At 49.2% G+C, this 18,971-nt stretch overlaps 1 long non-coding RNA gene across 2 annotated transcripts; it reads left to right on the plus strand.

Annotated features, from left to right (window-relative positions):
* The first annotated feature begins 223 nt into the window (after positions 1-223).
* Positions 224-4,986, plus strand: LOC115894870. Of its 2 annotated transcripts, none has more exons than XR_004055091.1 (3): positions 224-346; positions 1,731-1,857; positions 2,790-4,986. It is a non-coding gene; the product is annotated as an uncharacterized LOC115894870 (long non-coding RNA). The 2 variants fall into 2 exon arrangements; XR_004055090.1 differs by lacking the exon at positions 2,790-4,986 and adding an exon at positions 2,205-2,264.
* The last annotated feature ends 13,985 nt before the right edge of the window (positions 4,987-18,971 follow it).

Raw genomic sequence — 18,971 nt, forward strand, 5'->3', positions numbered from 1 at the left:
GTTTCTCCAATAGCAGAAGGGAAGTCAGAGAGATTCTAAGCACAAGAAGAATTGGATGCACGTTTACTGGCTTTAAAGGTGCAGGAAGCATTACATGGAAAGGACTTGTGAAAGTCCCTAGGAGCTCAGAGATACCCCCAGCCAACGGCCAGCAAGAAAACAGGAACCTCAGTCCTGCAACCACAAGGAAGTGGGTTCTGTCAACAACTTAAGTGAACCTGGAAGTCGACGCCTCCCTAGAGCCTCTGGATGAGGGCCCAGGCTGACCAACACCTTGATTTTGGCTTCCTGACATCCTAAGCAGAGACCCAGTGAAGACTGCCCCAGATGTCTAACCTACAGAACCGTGAGCAAATAAATGACTGCTAAATTTGTGGCAATTTGTTATGCAGAAATAATACCTAATACAGGTGCCTGCACAGTGAAGGTTCCAGGGCATGGATGTTGATCCCAGGGGAGGAGGCAAAGGAGGCCTTCTGATTTCTCCCACAGCCTTGAAGTTGCAGCCTCACCCCGCACTCTGGCTGTGCCCCTTTCTTCCACAAAGAACCATCCACGTCTTTGTTCGCACAGCTTCTGCCAGAGGCCCAAGCTTCTATGCCCAGGCTGGGAAGTTTGGGCACGAACTATGTACAGATAAACCAATTGCAGGGGAATCGCACAGCTTCTTATTATCATTATCCAGGTTTCTTATCAGTTTTCTTCTCTGTTAATTTGCCCTTGTATTTCTGCCCAGTTCTGATGCTGTTGGATCTTTCAATCCTTGGCAAAAGCAAAATCCTTTCTAGCAAGTTACTCAGGCAGGACTCCCTAATTAAAGACCCAGAATGGCCAGGCGCGGTGGCTCATGCGTGTAATCCCAGCATTTTGGGATGCCAAGGCAGGGTAGATAGCTTGAGCCTTGGAGTTTGAGACCAACCTGGGCAACATAGGGAGACCCTGTCTCTACAAAATATAAAAATAAATTAGCTGGTCCTGGTGGCATGCACCTGTAGTCCCAGCTCTTGGGAGGCTGAGGTGGAAGGATTGCTTGAGTCCAGGAAGTTGAGGCTACCGTGCACTATGATTGCACCAATGTACTCCAGCTTGGACACAGAGCAAGACCCTGTCTCAAAAAAAAAAAAAAAAAAAAAAAAAAAAAAGGCCAGGCGCAGTGGCTCACACCTGTAATATCAGCACTCTGGGAGGCCAAGGTGGGCAGATTCCTTGAATCCAGAAATTTCAGACCAGCCTGGGCAGCATAGTGAAACCCCATCTCTACAAAAAATACAAAAAAATTAGCTGGACATGGTGGTACACACCTGTCGTCCCAGCCACTTGGGACGGTGAGGTGGGAGGATTCCTTGAGCCCAGAAAGCCAAGGCCACAGTGCACTATCATCATGCCACTGCACTCCTGCCTGGGTGACAGAGTGAGACCCTGTCTCAAAAACAAAAACTCAAAATGAGTTTGCTCTCTCTCCCGGTCTTGTGACCTAAATGGCTTGATTTGGGACGTGTGGCAGAGATGGTTAGCTGGCTACCAAAATCTCCATGCATAGCACAGCATTGTCATAGCACAGCATTGTCACTAACAACAGAGACTACATTTCCCAGCTGCCTTTGCAACTGGGTGTATCCACGTGACAAATTCCTACCAGTAGAATGTGAGCAGAAAAGCTGTGCAGCCCCTCTGAGCCAAGGCATCAAAAGCACGTGTGCTTCTTCTATCATTTCCCTCCTCTTTGCCAGCTGGATATAGGTACCAATGAGACCCTAGAAAAGGGCAGAGCCCTGAGATGGAAGAGCCTGGGTCCCTGAATCACCACATGGAGGAAAGCCACTGTCTAATCAGGAACACTCGTCCTGGTCTGTTAATGTGAGTAAGAAATAAATTCCTAAGGTATTTGAGCTGTTATACATTTGGTAGTCTATTTGTGACTGCTTTTTAGCCTACCCTTCATAATACACGTCCCTCTTTGGCCCCCAGTGTAAATCAAGTTGCACAAGGTGCTGACTAAACTCCCAGGATGAAAACCTTCAAATATCCCTGTACCTCACTTTCCTTGGCTGGCTCCCATCCCTGTCTTGGTTCACACTGCTTGCTCTAAAGTCTGGCTGACTCAGCTGGCCTGGGCCATCATCCATCTGCTGTCAAATAGTGCCTGGCTCACAGCCAAAAGCACATTTATTCCCCCAAAACATAGGGTTCTTTTTTTTTATCAGCAAAGGTGGTGCAGCGGCCGGGTGCGGTGGCTCAGGCCTGTAATCCCAGCACTTTGGGAGGCTGAGATGGGCGGATCACGAGGTCAGGAGATCGAGACCATCTTGGCTAACACGGTGAAACCCCGTCTCTATTAAAAAATACAAAAACTAGCTGGGCGAAGTGGCGGGCGCCTGTAGTCCCAGCTACTCGGGAGGCTGAGGCAGGAGAATGGCGTAAACCTGGGAGGCAGAGCTTGCAGTGAGCTGAGATCCGGCCACTGCACTCCAGCCTGGGCGACAGAGCAAGACTCCGTTTCAAAAAAAAAAAAAAAAGGGTGGTGCAGCAACATGGGAAGTAATATGACTCGCAGTCGCAGAAGTGGGCTGTGAGTCAGTACATGCTCCAGGTTCCCTTGGGACACAGTCAGGGAGCTCATGTCTTCAGTCCCAGCTCCCCTAGCAGAGCCTCCAGTGGTGGGGTAGAGGTGGAGAAGGGCAATAGAGAGGTGGAGGAAAGCAGAAAGAGGTGACAATTCTCTCAGAAAGCAATTTAGCATTTCGTGGTGGCCCCAGGGACAACCTCAACTTTTTGTGTTTTTCCCCCAGAGAGGCTGAAGAGCTGGAGGAAGGAGAGCATCCCTAGCTACAGTTCTTCAAAACTCTGCTTGGTAATGTGGCACTGAGAGACTCTGAGAAGCTGGCTTCAGGAAGGTGGCCCCACCCTGCCTGCCCGCCACGCAGGATGCCACCTGCCGCAGCAGCGTCGGTCTCTGGTCAGGACTAGGGTAAAGATCAGCGGTGGCTCATCTTCCCTCTGACACAGCAGCGTGGGTCACCTGGATGGAACTGAAATGGGGTCCCAGATACCGCAACCCTCTCTCCCTGTCCGCTTCTGTAGTCTGGCTTGGGATTGCTGGCCCCAGCAGAGCAGGCAGGAGAGCTCTGACTGTGGATGGTCGTTGAGCCTAGACTAGGCCTGAGGGTCTCCACTGAAGCTCACAGATGGAAAAGCCCAGCTGCCAGGGGTCAGAGGCCTTGGAGGTTAGAAAATTGCAAGTCCCCATCCTTCAAGGAGCTCCAGGATGACTCTGCCTCAGCAATTTCCAGTGCAAATTTACTTTTTGTTTGTGTCAGGAAATAACAGGCTGCAGACTCCCCAGGGGCCCAGGAATCCAGCCACCGGCTTCTCCTGGCTTCTCTCGACCTTCCGTGAGCAAGACTCAGCCAGACGTACAGGGCGGCCCTGAGCTTAAATTACAACCACCTGACCATAGCTGCCCTGCAGATGCCCAGACCCTGCTTAGAGAGGGTCCCTGTGGAGAGAGGGGCTTCTCCAGGCCTGTGGCTGGTTGCATGCGTGGCCTGAATTCTCCATGCACAGGCAAGAGGCCGTCTCTACTTCCCACCCTAGGCAGCTCTTAGCACTAACCCTGAAGTGACGATGAGCCACGGAGCCAGGGTAGAAGCTACACAGTGCATCTCACGTGACTTCCGTGACAGCTGTTCCCAAGTTTACCATCCCTCGGCGGTGGCTCACCACCTTCTCTCTGCCCAAAGTCCTCTCAACAACTTAAATCTCTTCCCTCCATTCAGCCTCATTCCTCTCGTTTTGTCACTTAGAGCTTAGGGCTTTGCTCGCTGGTTTCTTCCAAATCTTCCTTCTTCCAGTCTAGCTGGGTCCTCTGATGCCTGGTTTACAAAGATGTCTGGCCTAATCCCTATCTGCCAGCCCCTATCCCTCCCAGGGGGACCAGGAAGCCTGGGTTTGACAGGTGCAGCGCACAGGTGCTGGGCGCCCACAGGGAGTGCAGGAGGCCAAGGTCTTCCCAGGACTGGCAGCTCAGATGGCCCGGGCAGAAATAACCTGAGCCTGCTGCCCTTTCCTTCTTGGGAGTGACTCAGCGAGAAGCCGGAAGACAGAAACACAAATGCAGTCCTGGATCTTGCAGAGCCAATCATAAGGCTGTGTACGGAGAGGACCTGGAGCCAGCCATAGGGCTGGACGCTGAAAAGACGCTCAACCTCACTTAGCAGGAGAAAAGTGCCAATGAAAACTATACCCAGGCCCCATTTTCCACCGAGCAGATTGGCGGAAATGCAAGCTTTTGGGACACACTCGCTTGGCAAGAAGGCGAAGCCACTACCCCGCTTTGCTAGCAGGTTGTAAAATGATACAGTCTCCTCGGAAGACAAGTTGGCAATATCTATCTACTAAATGCATACATTCTTTGACCCAGCAATTCTACTTGTAGAAATGGAACACCCAGCTATGCGTGCACATTTATGACATGACCCAGGCAGCATTATTTGTAATAATGACAAAGAATTGGAGGTCCCTACATAGGTGACTGGTTCCACACTTGCAGTGTTCCCATGCAATGGGTCACAGTAGGCAGAAGAGATAACTGGAACCATTGATGGACGAATATGGAACCGTGTCCTAGATACATTGGAAAGAGGAAAAACAAAACGAAAGAAATCAAGGAGCAGAACAGGCTGTGGGGCTGGCTGGTATCAACTCTTGATGAATGGACGAAATGGCACGTTCTCGTTTGGGTAAAGGAGGGTAACAGAGAAGCAATGTCTATGCCAGTCTAATGTGTGTGCTAAGGAATATCTCTGGATGGATACCCCAAAATTGGTTTCATTGGCTTTACAGAGGCAAGCATATACCTTTTTGTAACTTGAGCATTTTGAAATATGTTAGCTGGGCCAGGTGGCACATGCCTGTAGTCCCAGCTACTTGGAAGGCTGAGGCGGAAGAATCACTTGAGGCCTGGAGTTCAAGGCTGCAGTGAGTCATGATGGGGTCTATGAATAGCCACTGCATTCCAGCCTAGGCAACACAGTGAGACCCTCATCTCTAAAAGCAATACAAATTCAAAAATATTGTTTTGAACTAGGCAAACATGTTACTTACTTTTAAAAAACAGTTTAAAAGGTGAGGCCAGGCATGGTGGCTCATGCCTGTAATCCCAGTACTTTGGAAGGCCAAGGCAAGCAGATCATGAGGTCAAGAGATCGAGCCCATCCTGGCTAACATGGTGAAACTCCGTCTCTACTAAAAATACAAAAATTAGCTGGGCATGGTGGTGCTTGTCTGTAGTCCCAGATACTTGGGAGGCTGAGGCAGGAGAATCACTTGAACCCGGGAGGTGGAGGTTGCAGTGAGCCCAGATCGCGCCACTGCACTCCAACCTGGTGACAGGGCGAGGCTCTGTCTCAAAAAAAAAAAAAAAAAAAAAAAGGTGAGCCCCAGCTCAGTAACGGAATAAGATAAAATGACACCAGTACTTGAGAGGCAAGCAAGTTCCAGGACAGAACGAGGTGGTGGAGAGAAGAGATCATTCCATTTTACATTCATATTTTGCAAACGGTTTCATTTCTGTTGCTGCTTTCAATCCAGAGTGCAGTCCTTTCTTTTTGGATGAAGAAATGGAGGCTTAGGGAGGGGAGGTGACTTCGTGTAAGTCGCACAGCAAGTGGCTGAACCAAAACTCACCTCCAGGTATTTTTGTTTTGTTTTGTTTTTTGAGACAGAGTTTTGTTCTTGTTGCCCAGGCTGGAGTGCAGTGGCACGATCTCAGCTAACTGCAACCTCCACCTCCTGGATTCAAGTAATTCTCCTGCCTCAGTCTCCCAAATAGCTGGGATTACAGGCACCCACCACCACATCCGTCTAATTTTTGTATTTTCAGTAGGGACGGGGTTTCACCATGTTGGCCAGGCTGGTCTCGAACTCCTGACCTCAGGTGACCCACCTGCCTTGGCCTCCCAAAGTGCTGGGATTCCAGGCGTGAGCCACCACACCCAGCCTTGTTTTGTTTTGTTTTTGAGACAGGGTTTTCCCTTGTCACCCAGGCTGGAGTGCAGTGGCACAATCTCAGCTCACTGCAACATCTGCCGCCAGGGTTCAAGCAATCCTCCTGCCTCAGCCTCCCTAGTAGCTGGGACTACAGGCATGCACCACCACACCCGGCTAATTTTTGTATTTTTAGTACAGACAGGGGTTCACCATGTTGGCCAGGTTGGTCTCGAACTCCTGACCTCAGGTGATCCATCAGCCTCAGCCTCCCAAAGTGCTGGAATTATAGGCATGAGCCACCACACCCAGCGGCATCCAGGTTTTCGGGCTCCCCATCACATGCTTTTTTCTACCTCACCCTATAGCAGCCAAGACCTAGGGTCTTGGGTCACTGCTATCCTCATTTCCACTCTAGACCAAAGTACATATGGGCTCAGGCACCAGCTATCAGAGGATGGCTTCAGATTCTAGCTCAGCTGCATCCTACCTGAGTGACTTTTGGGAGAGTTACTTTTTGGACTGTGGTCTGTTTGTGCCCCACCTAAATTCATATGTTGAAACTTTCTCTCCAATGCGATGGTATTAAGAGGCGGGGCGTTTGGGAGGTGATTAAATTATAAAAGAGGCTAGAGTTCTGGGCGCTGTGGCTCATGCCTATAATCCCAGCACTTTGGGAGGCCGAGGCAGGTGGATCACCTGAGGTTGGGAGTTTGAGACCAGCCTGACCAATATGGAGAAACCCTGTCTCTACTAAAAATACAAAATTAGCTGGGCATGGTGGCGCATGCCTGTAATCCCAACTACTCAGGAGGCTGAGGCGAGAGAATCGCTTGAACTTGGGAGGTGAAGGTTGCAGTGAACTGTGATCGCGCCATTGCACTCTGGACAATAAGACAATATTCTGTCTCAAAAGAAAAAAAAATTCCTTTTTCTTAATTCACCTCCCCTTCCTTGTTTCTATTTACTTCCAAAAATTCATATATAGTAAAACTGGCCAGGCACAGTGGCTCACACCTGTAATCCCAGCACTTTGGGAGGCCAAGGAGGGCAGATCATTTGAGGTCAGGAGTTTGAGACCAGCATGGGCAACATGGTAAAACCCTGTCTCGACTAAAAATACATAAATTAGCCTGGATGTGGTGGTGGGTGCCTGTAATCCCAGCTACTCAGGAGGCTGAGGCAGGAGAATCACTTGAACCTGAGAGATGGAGGTTACAGCGGGCCGAGATCGCACCACTGCACTCCAGCCTGGGCCCTGGGTGACAGAGTGAGACACAGTCTCAGAAAATAAAAATATATAAACATAAATAAAATGAACATATAGTAAAGTTGATTTTTGTTGTCGTTGTTGCTTCGATTTGCATAATCACCGTCACAATCAGGATACAGATGGTTCCATCGCCCCAAGAAACCTCCTCGAGTCCCCTTCAGGGAGCCACATTCTTTCCCCACCCCAGCCTCTGCCTAGAAATCACTTATATGTTCTCTGTCCCTGTAATTTTGTCTTCTGGAGAACGTCATAGAAATGGAATTTTATGGCTGGGCACAGTGGCTCACGCCTTTAATTCCAGCACTTTGGGAGGCTGAGGAGGGTGGATCACGAGGTCAGGCGATCAAGACCATCCTGGCTAATGCGGTGAAACCCCAGCTCTACTAAAAATACAAAAAAATTAGCCGGGCGAGGTGGCGGGCGCCTGTAGTCCCAGCTACTCAGGAGCCTGAGGCAGGAGAACAGCGTGAACCCAGGAGGCGGAGCTTACAGTGAGCCAAGATTGTGCCACTGTACTCCAGCCTGGGTGACAGAGCGAGACTCCATCTCAGAGAAAAAAAAAAAAAAGAAATGGAATTTTACATGATATAACCTTTGGACTGGCTCTTTTCTCTAGAATAATGCCTTTGAGGTTCATCGCAGATGTTGTGTATATCAGTAGTTCATTTGGTTTAATTACTGTGTAGTATTCCATTGTATGGGGATACCGTAGTTTGTTTATCCATTCATTCATTGAAGGACATTTGGGTTGTTTCCAGTTTTCGGTGATTATGAATAGAGCTGCTGTAGATACTTGTGCAAAGATTTTTGTGTGAACAAAAGTTTTCATTTCTCTAGGCAGTAATTCTCAACTGGAGGCAATTTTGCCTCCCATGGGACATTTGGCAATGACTCTGACATTTATGATTGTCAGGGTGAAGTGCTGCTGGCATCTGGTTGGCAGAGGTCAGGGATGCTGCAAAACAACCTATAATACATAGGACAGTCCCCACAACAAGGAATGATCTGGTCCAAAATATCAATAGCACTGAGGCTGAGAAACCCTGGTCTTGGGAATACACAGAACTGAAATTGTTGGTCATGTGGTATGACATGGTTTGGCTGTGTCCCCACCCAAATCTCATCTTGAATTGTAGTTCCCATAATCCCCATGTGTCATGGGAGGGACCTGGTGGGAAGTAATTGAATCATGGGAGCAGTTACCCCCATGCTGCTGTTCTCATGATAGTAAGTGAGTTCTCACGAGATCTGATTGTTTTACAAGGGGCTTTCCCCCTCCTTCACTCTTCACTTCTCCTTGCTGCTGCCATGTGAAGAAGGATATGTTTGTTTCCCCTTCTGCCATGATTTTAAGTTTCCTGAGGCCTCGCCAGCTGTGCAGAACCGTGAGTCAATTAAACCTTTTCCCTTTATAAATTACCCAGTCTTGGGTATGTCTTTATTAGCAGCATGCGAGCAGAATAACACATGATATGTGTATGCTTCACTCTATAAAAAATTGCCAAACTGTTTTCCATAGTGACTTTACCATTTTGCATTTCTACCAACAATGTTGAAGGTTTTAGGTGCTTTACATCTTTGGCAGTGTTTGACATTGTCAATCTTTTTAATTTTATCCATTATACTAGGCATGTGGTGGTATCTCATCATGCCTTTAATTTGCATTTCCTTAACGGCTAATAATGTTAAATATCTTTTCATGAGCTTATTTGCCATCTGTGTATCCACTTTGGTAAAGTGTCTATTCAAATCTTTTGCCCCTTTCAAGTTGGATTTATTTATTTCTTGTTGTTGAATTTTAAGGGTTCTTTATATATTATGGATACACGTTTCTTTGTGGAATATGTGATTTGCATCTTCTCTCATTCTATTTTTTGTTTTTCCATTCTCTTAACAGTGTCTTTCACACAGCAAAATTTTTAATTTTGGTGAAGTTCAATGTCTTACTCCATTTTGTGCTCCTACAAGTACTACAGACTGGCTGGGCATGGTGTCTCACGCCTCTAATCCCAGCACTTTGGAAGGCCGAGGTGGGAAGATCACTTGAGGTCAGGAATTCAAGACCAGCCTGGCCAACATGGTGAAACCCCATCTCTACTAAAAATACAAAACTTAGCTGGGCACGGTGGTGGGTGTCTGTAATTCCAGCTACTCGGGAGGCTGAGGCAGGAGAATTGCTTGAACCTGGGAGGCAGAGGTTACAGTGAGCTGAGATGGTACCACTGCACTCCAACCTGGGCAACAGAGCGAGACTCTGTCTCAAAATAATAATAAAAGTTAACATTTGAGGAAGGTATGAGGTTTAGGTTGAGGTCCCCTCCTTTTTTAAAATGTGGATGTCAATCATTGCAACCATGTGTTGAAAAGATTGCTCTCCTTCGTTAAATTACGTCTTGTCAAAACTGATGGAATTGACATCTTTGTCAAAAATCAGTTGGGTTTACTTGTGTTTGGTCTATGTCTGTGTTCTCTACTCTCTCTCATTGACTGCTGGCCTCTACCCATTTGCCAATACCCCATTGTCTTGACGATTGCCACTTTATCATAAGTCTTCAAGGAGAGTAGTGGGATTATAAGTCCTATTGCTTTATTATTCTTCTTTATCAAAATTGTTTGGCTTTTCCAATTCTTTTGCCCTTCCATAGACATTTTAGAATCATCTGTCTGTATCTACCACCTTTCCTTGTTTTTTTTTTTTTTTTTTTTTTGAGTCGGAGTCTCGCTGTGTCGCCCAGTGTCGCCCAGGCTGGAGTGCAGTGGCCGGATCTCAGCTCACTGCAAGCTCCGCCTCTCGGGTTTACACCATTCTCCTGCCTCAGCCTCCTGAGTAGCTGGGACTACAGGCGCCCGCCACCACGCCCGGCTAGTTTTTTGTATTTTTTAGTAGAGACGGGGTTTCACTGTGTTAGCCAGGATGGTCTCGATCTCCTGACCTCGTGATCCGCCCTTCTCGGCCTCCCAAAGTGCTGGTATTACAGGCTTGAGCCACCGCGCCCGGCCCCTTGTTTTTAACTTATTTTTACAAGGCATAGGCTTATGATGACCCAATTTTACTCTTTGTTCTAGGTAGGATTTTGACACTCAGAGTTCTAGGTAGAACCTTTGGGTAGGTTCCAAGGAAGGGAGAAATGCTGATTTTATAGAAAACTCAAAAAAACAGCCATTCGCCTGCTTCTTGGGAGAACAGATTGCCTTTTGCCTAAGGCATATGAAGTGTGCAGATTTGCTTTCTTTTCTCACTGTGGAGTTGGTCTGTGCATTTTGTTCTCCACTAGTTTGCAAGGCCAAGTTATATTCACGTTTTTGACAGCAAAATGGTAAGAACACTTCTGACTCGTCCTGGAAGGTATTACTTATCCTTTTGAAACATGTTTTTCATCAGGTCAAATAGCTTGCCTGAAACTGCACCTACAATTTCTTCTAAAGGTAGAGCGAGAGTTCATCTTGTCTTGTTCTGGGATTGTCAGATCTGAACACACTGCCTTCCAATTCTCTGGTTTCTAGAATAGACAAGACTGCCACTCAACACCAAAGCTAAGAGAAGGATTGAAGTGAGTGGGAATCACTAAAAGAATCCTACTGGCCTTCTTCCTGGGACTGGGGAGCCAGCTGTCCTTTGCCCTTCCACTCCCAGCTCCCCAGTCCTGGACCTGGGAAGACTCCCCTGCTCCAGCCCTCCCTGCATCCCTGAGAGGCCTGGAGAGCCAAGGCCTCTAGAGCAGGTCGCTGTCTCGTTTACTACCTGAAACGAGGCCTCTGAGTTTTCTGTTTGTGGAACAAGATGATCAGCTTGGGGAAGAGAAGTCATGGGCCACTCATTAGGACAGCCAGTCCCAGGGGAAAGAGAAATGGGCGAGGCCTGGGATGTAGGAGCTCTTTCTGGCTCTGTCGCTGGCTTGCTACTATACCTGGGACAAAGAATGACTTCCTCAAGCCCCTTGTGCTCACCTATAAACTGGCAGCTATGCGATCTGACCTGCTCATCTCAGAATTGTTGCAAGACTCAAACAATCAAGCAAGTTTTCCAGAAAACATCTGGAAAGAGGCAGCCCAAACTGTTCAGAATGGCTTCTGTAGGGAAGAGGATATGGGAGCCAATGGAGAGAACTGCGGTTATTCTGCTTTTGTTTTCAATTAATTCTGATCTTGTTTCGAAATGGTTTAACTTACGGATTCCTTTTGTGATTGAAAAAGTTTGTAGGCCAGGCATGGTGGCTCACACTTATAATCCCAACACTTTGGGAGGCCGAGGCAGGAGGATTGTTTGAGCCTAGGAGTTTGAGACCAGCCTGGGCAACGTAGCGGGACCCCATCTCTAATATGAATAATAAAAAATAGGCCTGCATGGTGGCTAATACCTGCAATTCCAACCCTTTGGGAGGCGAAGGTGAGAGGATCCCTTGAGCCCAGTAGTCTGAGACCAGCCCGGGCAACAGAGTGGAACCCATGTCTACAAGTAATTTTAAAGATTAGCTGGGCATGGTGATGCACACCTATAGTCCCAGCTACTTGGGAAGCTGAAGTGGGAGGGTTGCCTGAGTTCAGGAGGTCAAGACTGCAGTGAGCCATGATTGTATCACTGCACTCCAGCCTGGGCAGCAGAGCAAGACCCTGTGTCAAAAAAAAAAAAAAAAAAAAAAAAAGTTTGTAAATGTTCACATGTATGGTAATGTAATAATGTGTTTTGTGGTCTTCAAAAGTCTCCAGCCCTGCTAAGCTGCCAGTTACCCTTTTTAGCCTGTGTTGTGAGTTGCTTAGCTCAGAGTCACTCACATCAGTTTCACAGCATGACAGGCTGAGCCCAGGGATATTTGAAACCTGAGGGTGTTGATGAAATCAGCTAGGATGGGGACCTGGGTTGAGGTCCCCTCCATGGCTTCTGTTGACTGTGAGTCTGGCTTCTGCCTCCTCTCTCTGAGCCTCCCAGGCATGGGGCATGTGTTTCTCCCTGGCTATCTGGCCAGCCCAGCCTGCAGGCCGGCACTATGGTGCCAGAAAGAGCACTGCTGCTGAACAGAATAGAGTCAGCACAAAACACATTTAAAAATCAATCGCTGGGGCAGCAGCCCACCAGAGTAAGGGACCTGGGCACAGAGGCCATCCTCCCAAGGAGCTGGTGCAGCTGGGGGCTCAGGGCATGCCAACGGCTCAGCAGGTGCAGTGGCTAGCCTGGCCAGTATTCCAAGCACAAAGACACAGCCAGGGGCTGGCACAACTTCACCGGGCAGCAAGGAGCAATGGGGTCGTGTGCCTCTATACGTGCTTAGTTGCTGTTTGGAAGCCGCTCGCAGGTGGAATACGTGTTCTGATCCCCCCATATGGCTGAGATCTGTCCAGGGCAGGCCTTCCCTTCCCCAGAGCCCCTCCCACATCTGAGAAAAGAGCTGCAGATGCCAGGATACCCCAGGAGCAAGGAAAGGCACCCAAGAAAGAGACCACCGCTGTTCCTAATGGGGCAGTCCTGACTGTCACTCTGACCAATGACAGGAGGGCAGAACCCCTAGGACCTCTCTCTGTGGAGAGGGCAGGGAAGGCAGGGAGCCCAGCCTCTCCAGCCAGCCACACCAATCAGGTCGCATTCACAGATGAGCTCGTTAGGGGCTCACTCAGGAATTCACCTCCCGGCCCCAGGCTCTGCAGACATTTTTGGGTACGGTGGGGCTGGGATTCCTTGTGTGCTGAAAACAAGTTCTGTCCTGTCCTCCTGCCGCTACCTGGACCTGCAGGGGAGGGGGTACTAGTTGTCCTGCGCTAGTGGCTGTCCTGAGCCTGAGGGGGGCTGCAGCTGCTCAGTGAGCAGGGTGGCCCCTGAGAATCGGTGGGGAGGACCCAGTCCTGAGTCAGCACCACTCCGACCCCCACCCTGCTCCCCTCCTGAACAAGTCCAGCGCGCGGGGTTGGGACACAGACACAGATACCACATCCAATGAACTGTCTCTGATTGGAAACACAAATCTCTCCCCTTTTCTATCAGGAGCCCAGACAGAAACCATGTCATGCAGAGCGCATCCTGAGGCCCCACCGCCTCCCCAGTTCAGGGCTCAGCAAACTTTTTCTGTAAAGAGTCAAATAGCAAACATTTTCAACTTCGTTCATGACCACATGGTCTCTATCACTATTCAGCTCTGCCAGTACAGCATGAAAGCAGACAAACAGCAAGGCAACAAATGGGCATGGCCGTGTTGCAATAAAACTTTATTTATACAAACAGGTGGCAGGCTGGATTTGGTTTGTGGACTGTAGTTTGCTGACCCAGCTGTAATTCGCCAGGCACCTCCTAGGGCAGGTCTGAGCACTCTTTAGGATCAGCTGTCCTCCCAAGTAGCTGGGACTATAGGTGCCCGCCACCACGCCCAGCTAAGTTTTGTATTTTTGGTAGAGATGGGGCTTCAGTATGTTGGCCAGGCTGGTCTCGAACTCCTGACCTTAAGTGATCCACCCGCCTCAGCCTCCCAAAGTGCTGGGATTACAGGCGTGAGCCACCGCTCCTGGCCCCGTAGTTTCCTTTTGACTACAGCTAAATCTATGTGCCCTTGGGCAAGTTGTTGCTTCTCTGAGCCTCAGTTTCCTCACCTGTAAAATGGGGATAAAAAGATGAAACTCAGGCAGGGCCTTATGGGTCATGCCTATAATCCCAGCCCTTTCGGAGGTTGAGTCAGGCAAATAGCTTGAGCTCAGGAGTTTTAGACCAGCCTGGGCAACATGGTAAAACCCTATCTCTACAAAAAATACAAAAATTAGCCAGGTTTGGCAGCACGTGCCTGTGGTCCCAGCTACTCGGCAGACTGAGGCAGGAGAATTGCTTGAGCCTGGGAAGTTGAGGCTGCATTGAGCAGGGATCATGTCACTGCAATGTAGCTGGGTGACAAAGAAAGACCCTGTCTCAAAAAATAAATAAATAAATAAATAAACTAAAAAAATGAGGCAGGAGAATTGCTTGAATCTGGGAGGCGGAGGTTGCAGTGAGCCGAGATCGCGCCACTGTACTCCAGTTTAGGCCACAGAGCAAGACTGTATCTCAAAAACAAACAAACAAACAAACAAAGGAAAATATGAAAGCCAATATACAAGAAGAAAAGGACAGGAGTGGGTGAGGAGCCTTGGGAACCTCCACAGACAAAAGGCAGGTGAGAAGCTTTATTGGGATAACTACGGTTTCATGTTTTGCAGAAGAAGAGGGCAGTGCCTCTGAGCCACCATGGACTCAGCTGGGGTCCTGTCTCTGGTACACCTGCCGGGCTTTCCTGGGAAGCTAATGGCCCTTGGTGGAAAGGCTCCTTGGCGGTTTATGGGATGAGCATCCCAGTGGTTGAGTAGCATAAGGGGTTGAGTAGCATCCCTCACTATTTAATAGTCTATCTGGAATCTCAGAATGTGACCGATTTGGAAATAGGGTCTTTACAGATAGAATTAAGGTAAGGACGAGGTGCAGTGCCTCACACCTATAATCCTAGCACTTTGGGAGGCCTAGGTGGGCAGATAGCTCGAGCCCAGGAGTTTGAGACCAGCCTGAGCAACATGGCAAACCTTGTCTCTATAAAAAATACAAAAATTAGGCAAGTGTGGTGGTGCACACCTGTAGTCCCAGCTACTCAGGAAGCTGAGGCAGGAGCATCACTTGACACCAGGAGGTGGAGGCTGCAGTGAGCTGTGACTATGTCACTGCGCTCCAGACTGGGCAACAGAGTGAGACCCTGTCTCAAAAAAAAAAAAAAAAAAAAAGGAAGAAGAAGGTAAGGACCTAGATAAGATCATACAAGATTAGGATGGGCCCAAAATTCAATGAAAATGTCCCTATAGGAACCAAAAAAGGACATACTGAGACTTACAGGAGAAGGCCCTGTGACAATGGGGCAGAGATTGGAACGCTGAGGATTTCTGGGAGTCCCCAAAGCTGGAGGAATGGAACAGGTTCTTCCCCAGAACCTCCAGAAGGAAGCCGCCCTGCCCACACCTTGATCTTGGACATCTGGCCTGAGAACTGTGAGAGGATAAATATCTCTGAAGTCACCCAGTTTATAAGAATTTCTTTCATCAGTGACAGGAAATGAATATTTTATGTGTGAACTTTGGTTTTGTTTTGTTTTTCTTTTTGAGACAGGGTCTCGCTCTGTCACCCAGGCCGGAGTGCAGCCTCCTGAGTAGCTGGGATTACAGGTGTGGGCCACCACATCCAGCTAAGTTTTGTATTTTTAGTGAAGACAGTGTTTCGTCATGTTGGCCAGGCTGGTCTCAAACTGCTGACCTCAGGTGATCCACCGGCCTCGGCCTCGCAAAGTGCTGGGATTACAGGCATAAGCCCCCACGCCCAGCATTTATATGTGAAATCTGGAGGGTGGTTCCCAATGTCCCCGGTTCCCAGCCACTCTGAGGTCCCCAGTGATGATTGTAGAATGAGAGAATGGGCAGATAAAGGGACAAAGAAAGACAGAAATCAGCTGGCGAGGCAGGGGATGGCTTGGAAAGCTGGGGAGCAGTGCCAGTTTAAGGGAAGCCACTGCAGGGGGCCAGGAGGAGGGGTGAGGCCAGAAAACACACAGGAGAGGCGAGGTTGGCTGCACATGGCACCGGCTCCTCTAAGCCTGAGAAATGTAAACACGTGGAGCTGTGGCCAGTTCTTTACCCAAGAGATAGCCAGTTCAATGAAAAGTTTGTTTGGTTGGCTTTGGCACCTGTGCCTACACAGCTGCCCACTGGACAATCAGAAGCCACCCCCATGTAGCCACGCAACTGCCTGGTCAGAGCTGTGGTCAGGATGTGGGAGGGAGGCCAGGCTGGATGGTGGCCAGGGACAGGCCTCTGTATCTTGGCCCTGACCTTGGTGGCCCAGGGCTCTAATTCCCATTGCACCGGGCAACCCAGCAGCACCTGGACGGCTGGGGAGGGGCTAAGGCTGTTCAGCGGCTTTTCTTTTCAGGGATCTCTGCTGCTCCCCACACTCTCCAGCCAAAGCCAGGGCCCCTACATTGTCACAGTGACAAACCTTCTAACCTGGGCAGCTGAGGAGGCTTAGAATTGGGACTGGCCCTCGTTCCGGGTGGTAGTGGGCATCACTTCCTTTCCTCCCTGTCACTGTCCCATTGATGGGTACAGTCCCTTTCTCCACCACCCCATTTAATCTAAGGTGTCTTGACCAAAGAATATGGTGGTGTCAGCATGTGACTCTGTGCCAGGTGTGCCTGGAGCCCTGGAGAGAACTGGCAATGTCTACCTGCTCTTGAAGCCAGGAGCTTACATTTAAGAAGCCTGGGGCTGGGTGCAGTGGCTCACACCTGTAATCCTACCATTTTGGGAGGCCAAGGCAGGAGGATCATTTGAGTCCAGGAGTTGGAGACCAGTCTGGGCAACAGTGACGCCTCATCTCTACAAAATATAAAATTAGCTGGGTGTGGTGGTACACACCTGTGGTCCCAGTTACTCGGGAAGCTCAGATGGGAGGATTGCTTAGGCCTGGGAGGAGGCTGCAGTGAGCTGAAATTATGTTACTGCACTCCAGCCTGGGCAACAAAGCAAGACCCTTCCCCTCTCACAAAAAAAAAAAAAAAAAAAAAGCAGCAGCAGCCAGGCTGTACTGCTGGAGAGGCCACATGGAGGAGCCCTGAGTCACCATCTTGGACATCCAGCCTGGTTGAGCCTTCAGATGACCACAGCCCCCGCGGCTATCTGCTTGCAGCTACACAGAGATCCCTGAGGAAGAACTGGCCGGTTGAGCTCCATCAACCCACACAACCATGAGAGAGAAAAATAAATTGTGTTAAGCCACTAAGTTTTGGGATAGCATGTTCACACAGCCGTCTCCTTTCCCAACCTCATTCACTGGCTACTTGGGGGCCACAAGGACCCCCAAGCCCCAAAATCCACAGCCCCTCGTTAATGATTTTACCTAGTGGTATCCCTGGTGAGACCAGTCCGGGTGATAGGGTAGAGTTGCTGGGTGGCACTCCTTCTGGGGTTGATAGGAAATCTTTACATTAAAATCCACAAATATTTGTAAAACAGCTGGATGTTTGCAGCACTCGGAGGAGTAAAACAGCACACAATACCTTTTATTTGAAGAGCAGTAACGAGTGTTCCAAGCACTCTAATATATTTCATCACATTTCACCCACGATAACCATGAAAGGCAGCTGGGCAGGCATCCTCCCTTTTGTGATCGAGCAGGAAACTACATTAAGGCCACACAAATAGAAACGGCAAAGCCAGGGCTGGAAGCCAGGTTGTCTGGCTACCGGTCCACAGGCCTCCTTTCATTGCATCCCTGTTGTCTTCGAACCATCTGGAGAGCAGTTTTCTTTTTTTATTTTTATTTATTATTTATTTATTTTTCTTTCTTTCTTTCTTTTTTTCTTTTTCTTTTTTTTTTTGAGATGGAATCTCGCTCTGTCACCCAGGCTGGAGTGCAGTGGCATGATCTCGGCTCACTGCAACCTCCACCTCCAGGATTCAAGCGATTCTCCTGCGTCAGCCTCCTGAGTAGCTGGGATTACAGGCAGGTGTGCCACCATGCCCGGCTAATTTTTTTTGTAATTTTAGTAGAGACAGGGTTTCGCCATGTTGGCCAAGCTGGTCACGAACTCCTGACCTCAGGTAATCCATCCACGTTGGCCTCCCAAAGTGCTAGGATTACAGGTGTGAGCCACCACACCCAGCCTATTTATTTTGAGACAAGGTCTCACTCTGTTGCCCAGGCTGGAGTGCAGTGGCATGACCTCAGCTCACTCCAACCTCTGCCTCCCAGATTCAAGTGATTCTCCTGCCTTAGCCTCCTGAGTAGCTGGGATTACAGGTGTGCACCTCCATGCACCGCTAATTTTTTGTATTTTTAGTAGAGATGAGGTTTCACCGTGTTAGCTAGGCTAGTCTCAAACTCCTAGCCTCAAGCGATCCACCCATCTCAGCCTCCCAAAGTTCTGGGTTTACAGGCATGAGCCACCACAGCTGACCTTATTTTATATTTTAGAGAACAGGGTCTGGCTATATTGCTCAGGCAGGCCTTGAACTCCTGGGCTTAAGCTATCCTCCTGCTTCTGCCTCCCTAACAGCTGGGATCACAAGCGTGAGCCACCACGCCCAGCTGGAGAGCAGTTTTCGACTCAGACAGGCCCCCTTTCTCAGGCTGGAGGAAGGACAGGCAGTAGCCATGAGCCCTGGAGTCAGCTTCCTGGATCCAGCTGTGGCTCTGCCCTTAGTTAGGATAACTTGGCAGCTAGTTACTGAAGCTGTAAAGGGAGATGTCATTTCTCCAGCTGTAAACGGAGGTTTGCTGCTGAAGAGAGCTCTACTGCTGAGACTTGGTGAAAACCCTGGGGCAGGACAGGCTTTGGGGGCTGTCTCAACTGACAGAGCACAGCAGAAGTGACTCTCTGTGATGCCGAAAGCCAGATCAAAGAATGCGTGCTGTCTGCCTCGCTCTCCGGGAAGCAGGCGGACCTCCCTAAGGCTGCCCCGCTGAGGAAGCCCTAACTACCCACAGGGAGAGGCCCTGAGGCCACATGAAGGAAGGAGGACACACAGATGCCTGCCAGTCCCCTGTTACCTCAGCCCCATGCTGTCCCAGCAGCGTGCACTGCCTGACTGCACCTGTCTGAAAGACCCGGAGCTAGAACCTGGTCTGTACAAAAAACAAACAAAATTAGCTGGGAGTGGTGGTGCACACCTGTAGTCTCAGCTACTCAGGAGGCTGAGACAGGAGGATCATTTAGGCCTGGGAGGA

Source organism: Rhinopithecus roxellana, chromosome 19 (assembly GCF_007565055.1).
Source record: "Rhinopithecus roxellana isolate Shanxi Qingling chromosome 19, ASM756505v1, whole genome shotgun sequence".
NCBI classification, from domain to species: Eukaryota; Metazoa; Chordata; class Mammalia; order Primates; family Cercopithecidae; genus Rhinopithecus; species Rhinopithecus roxellana.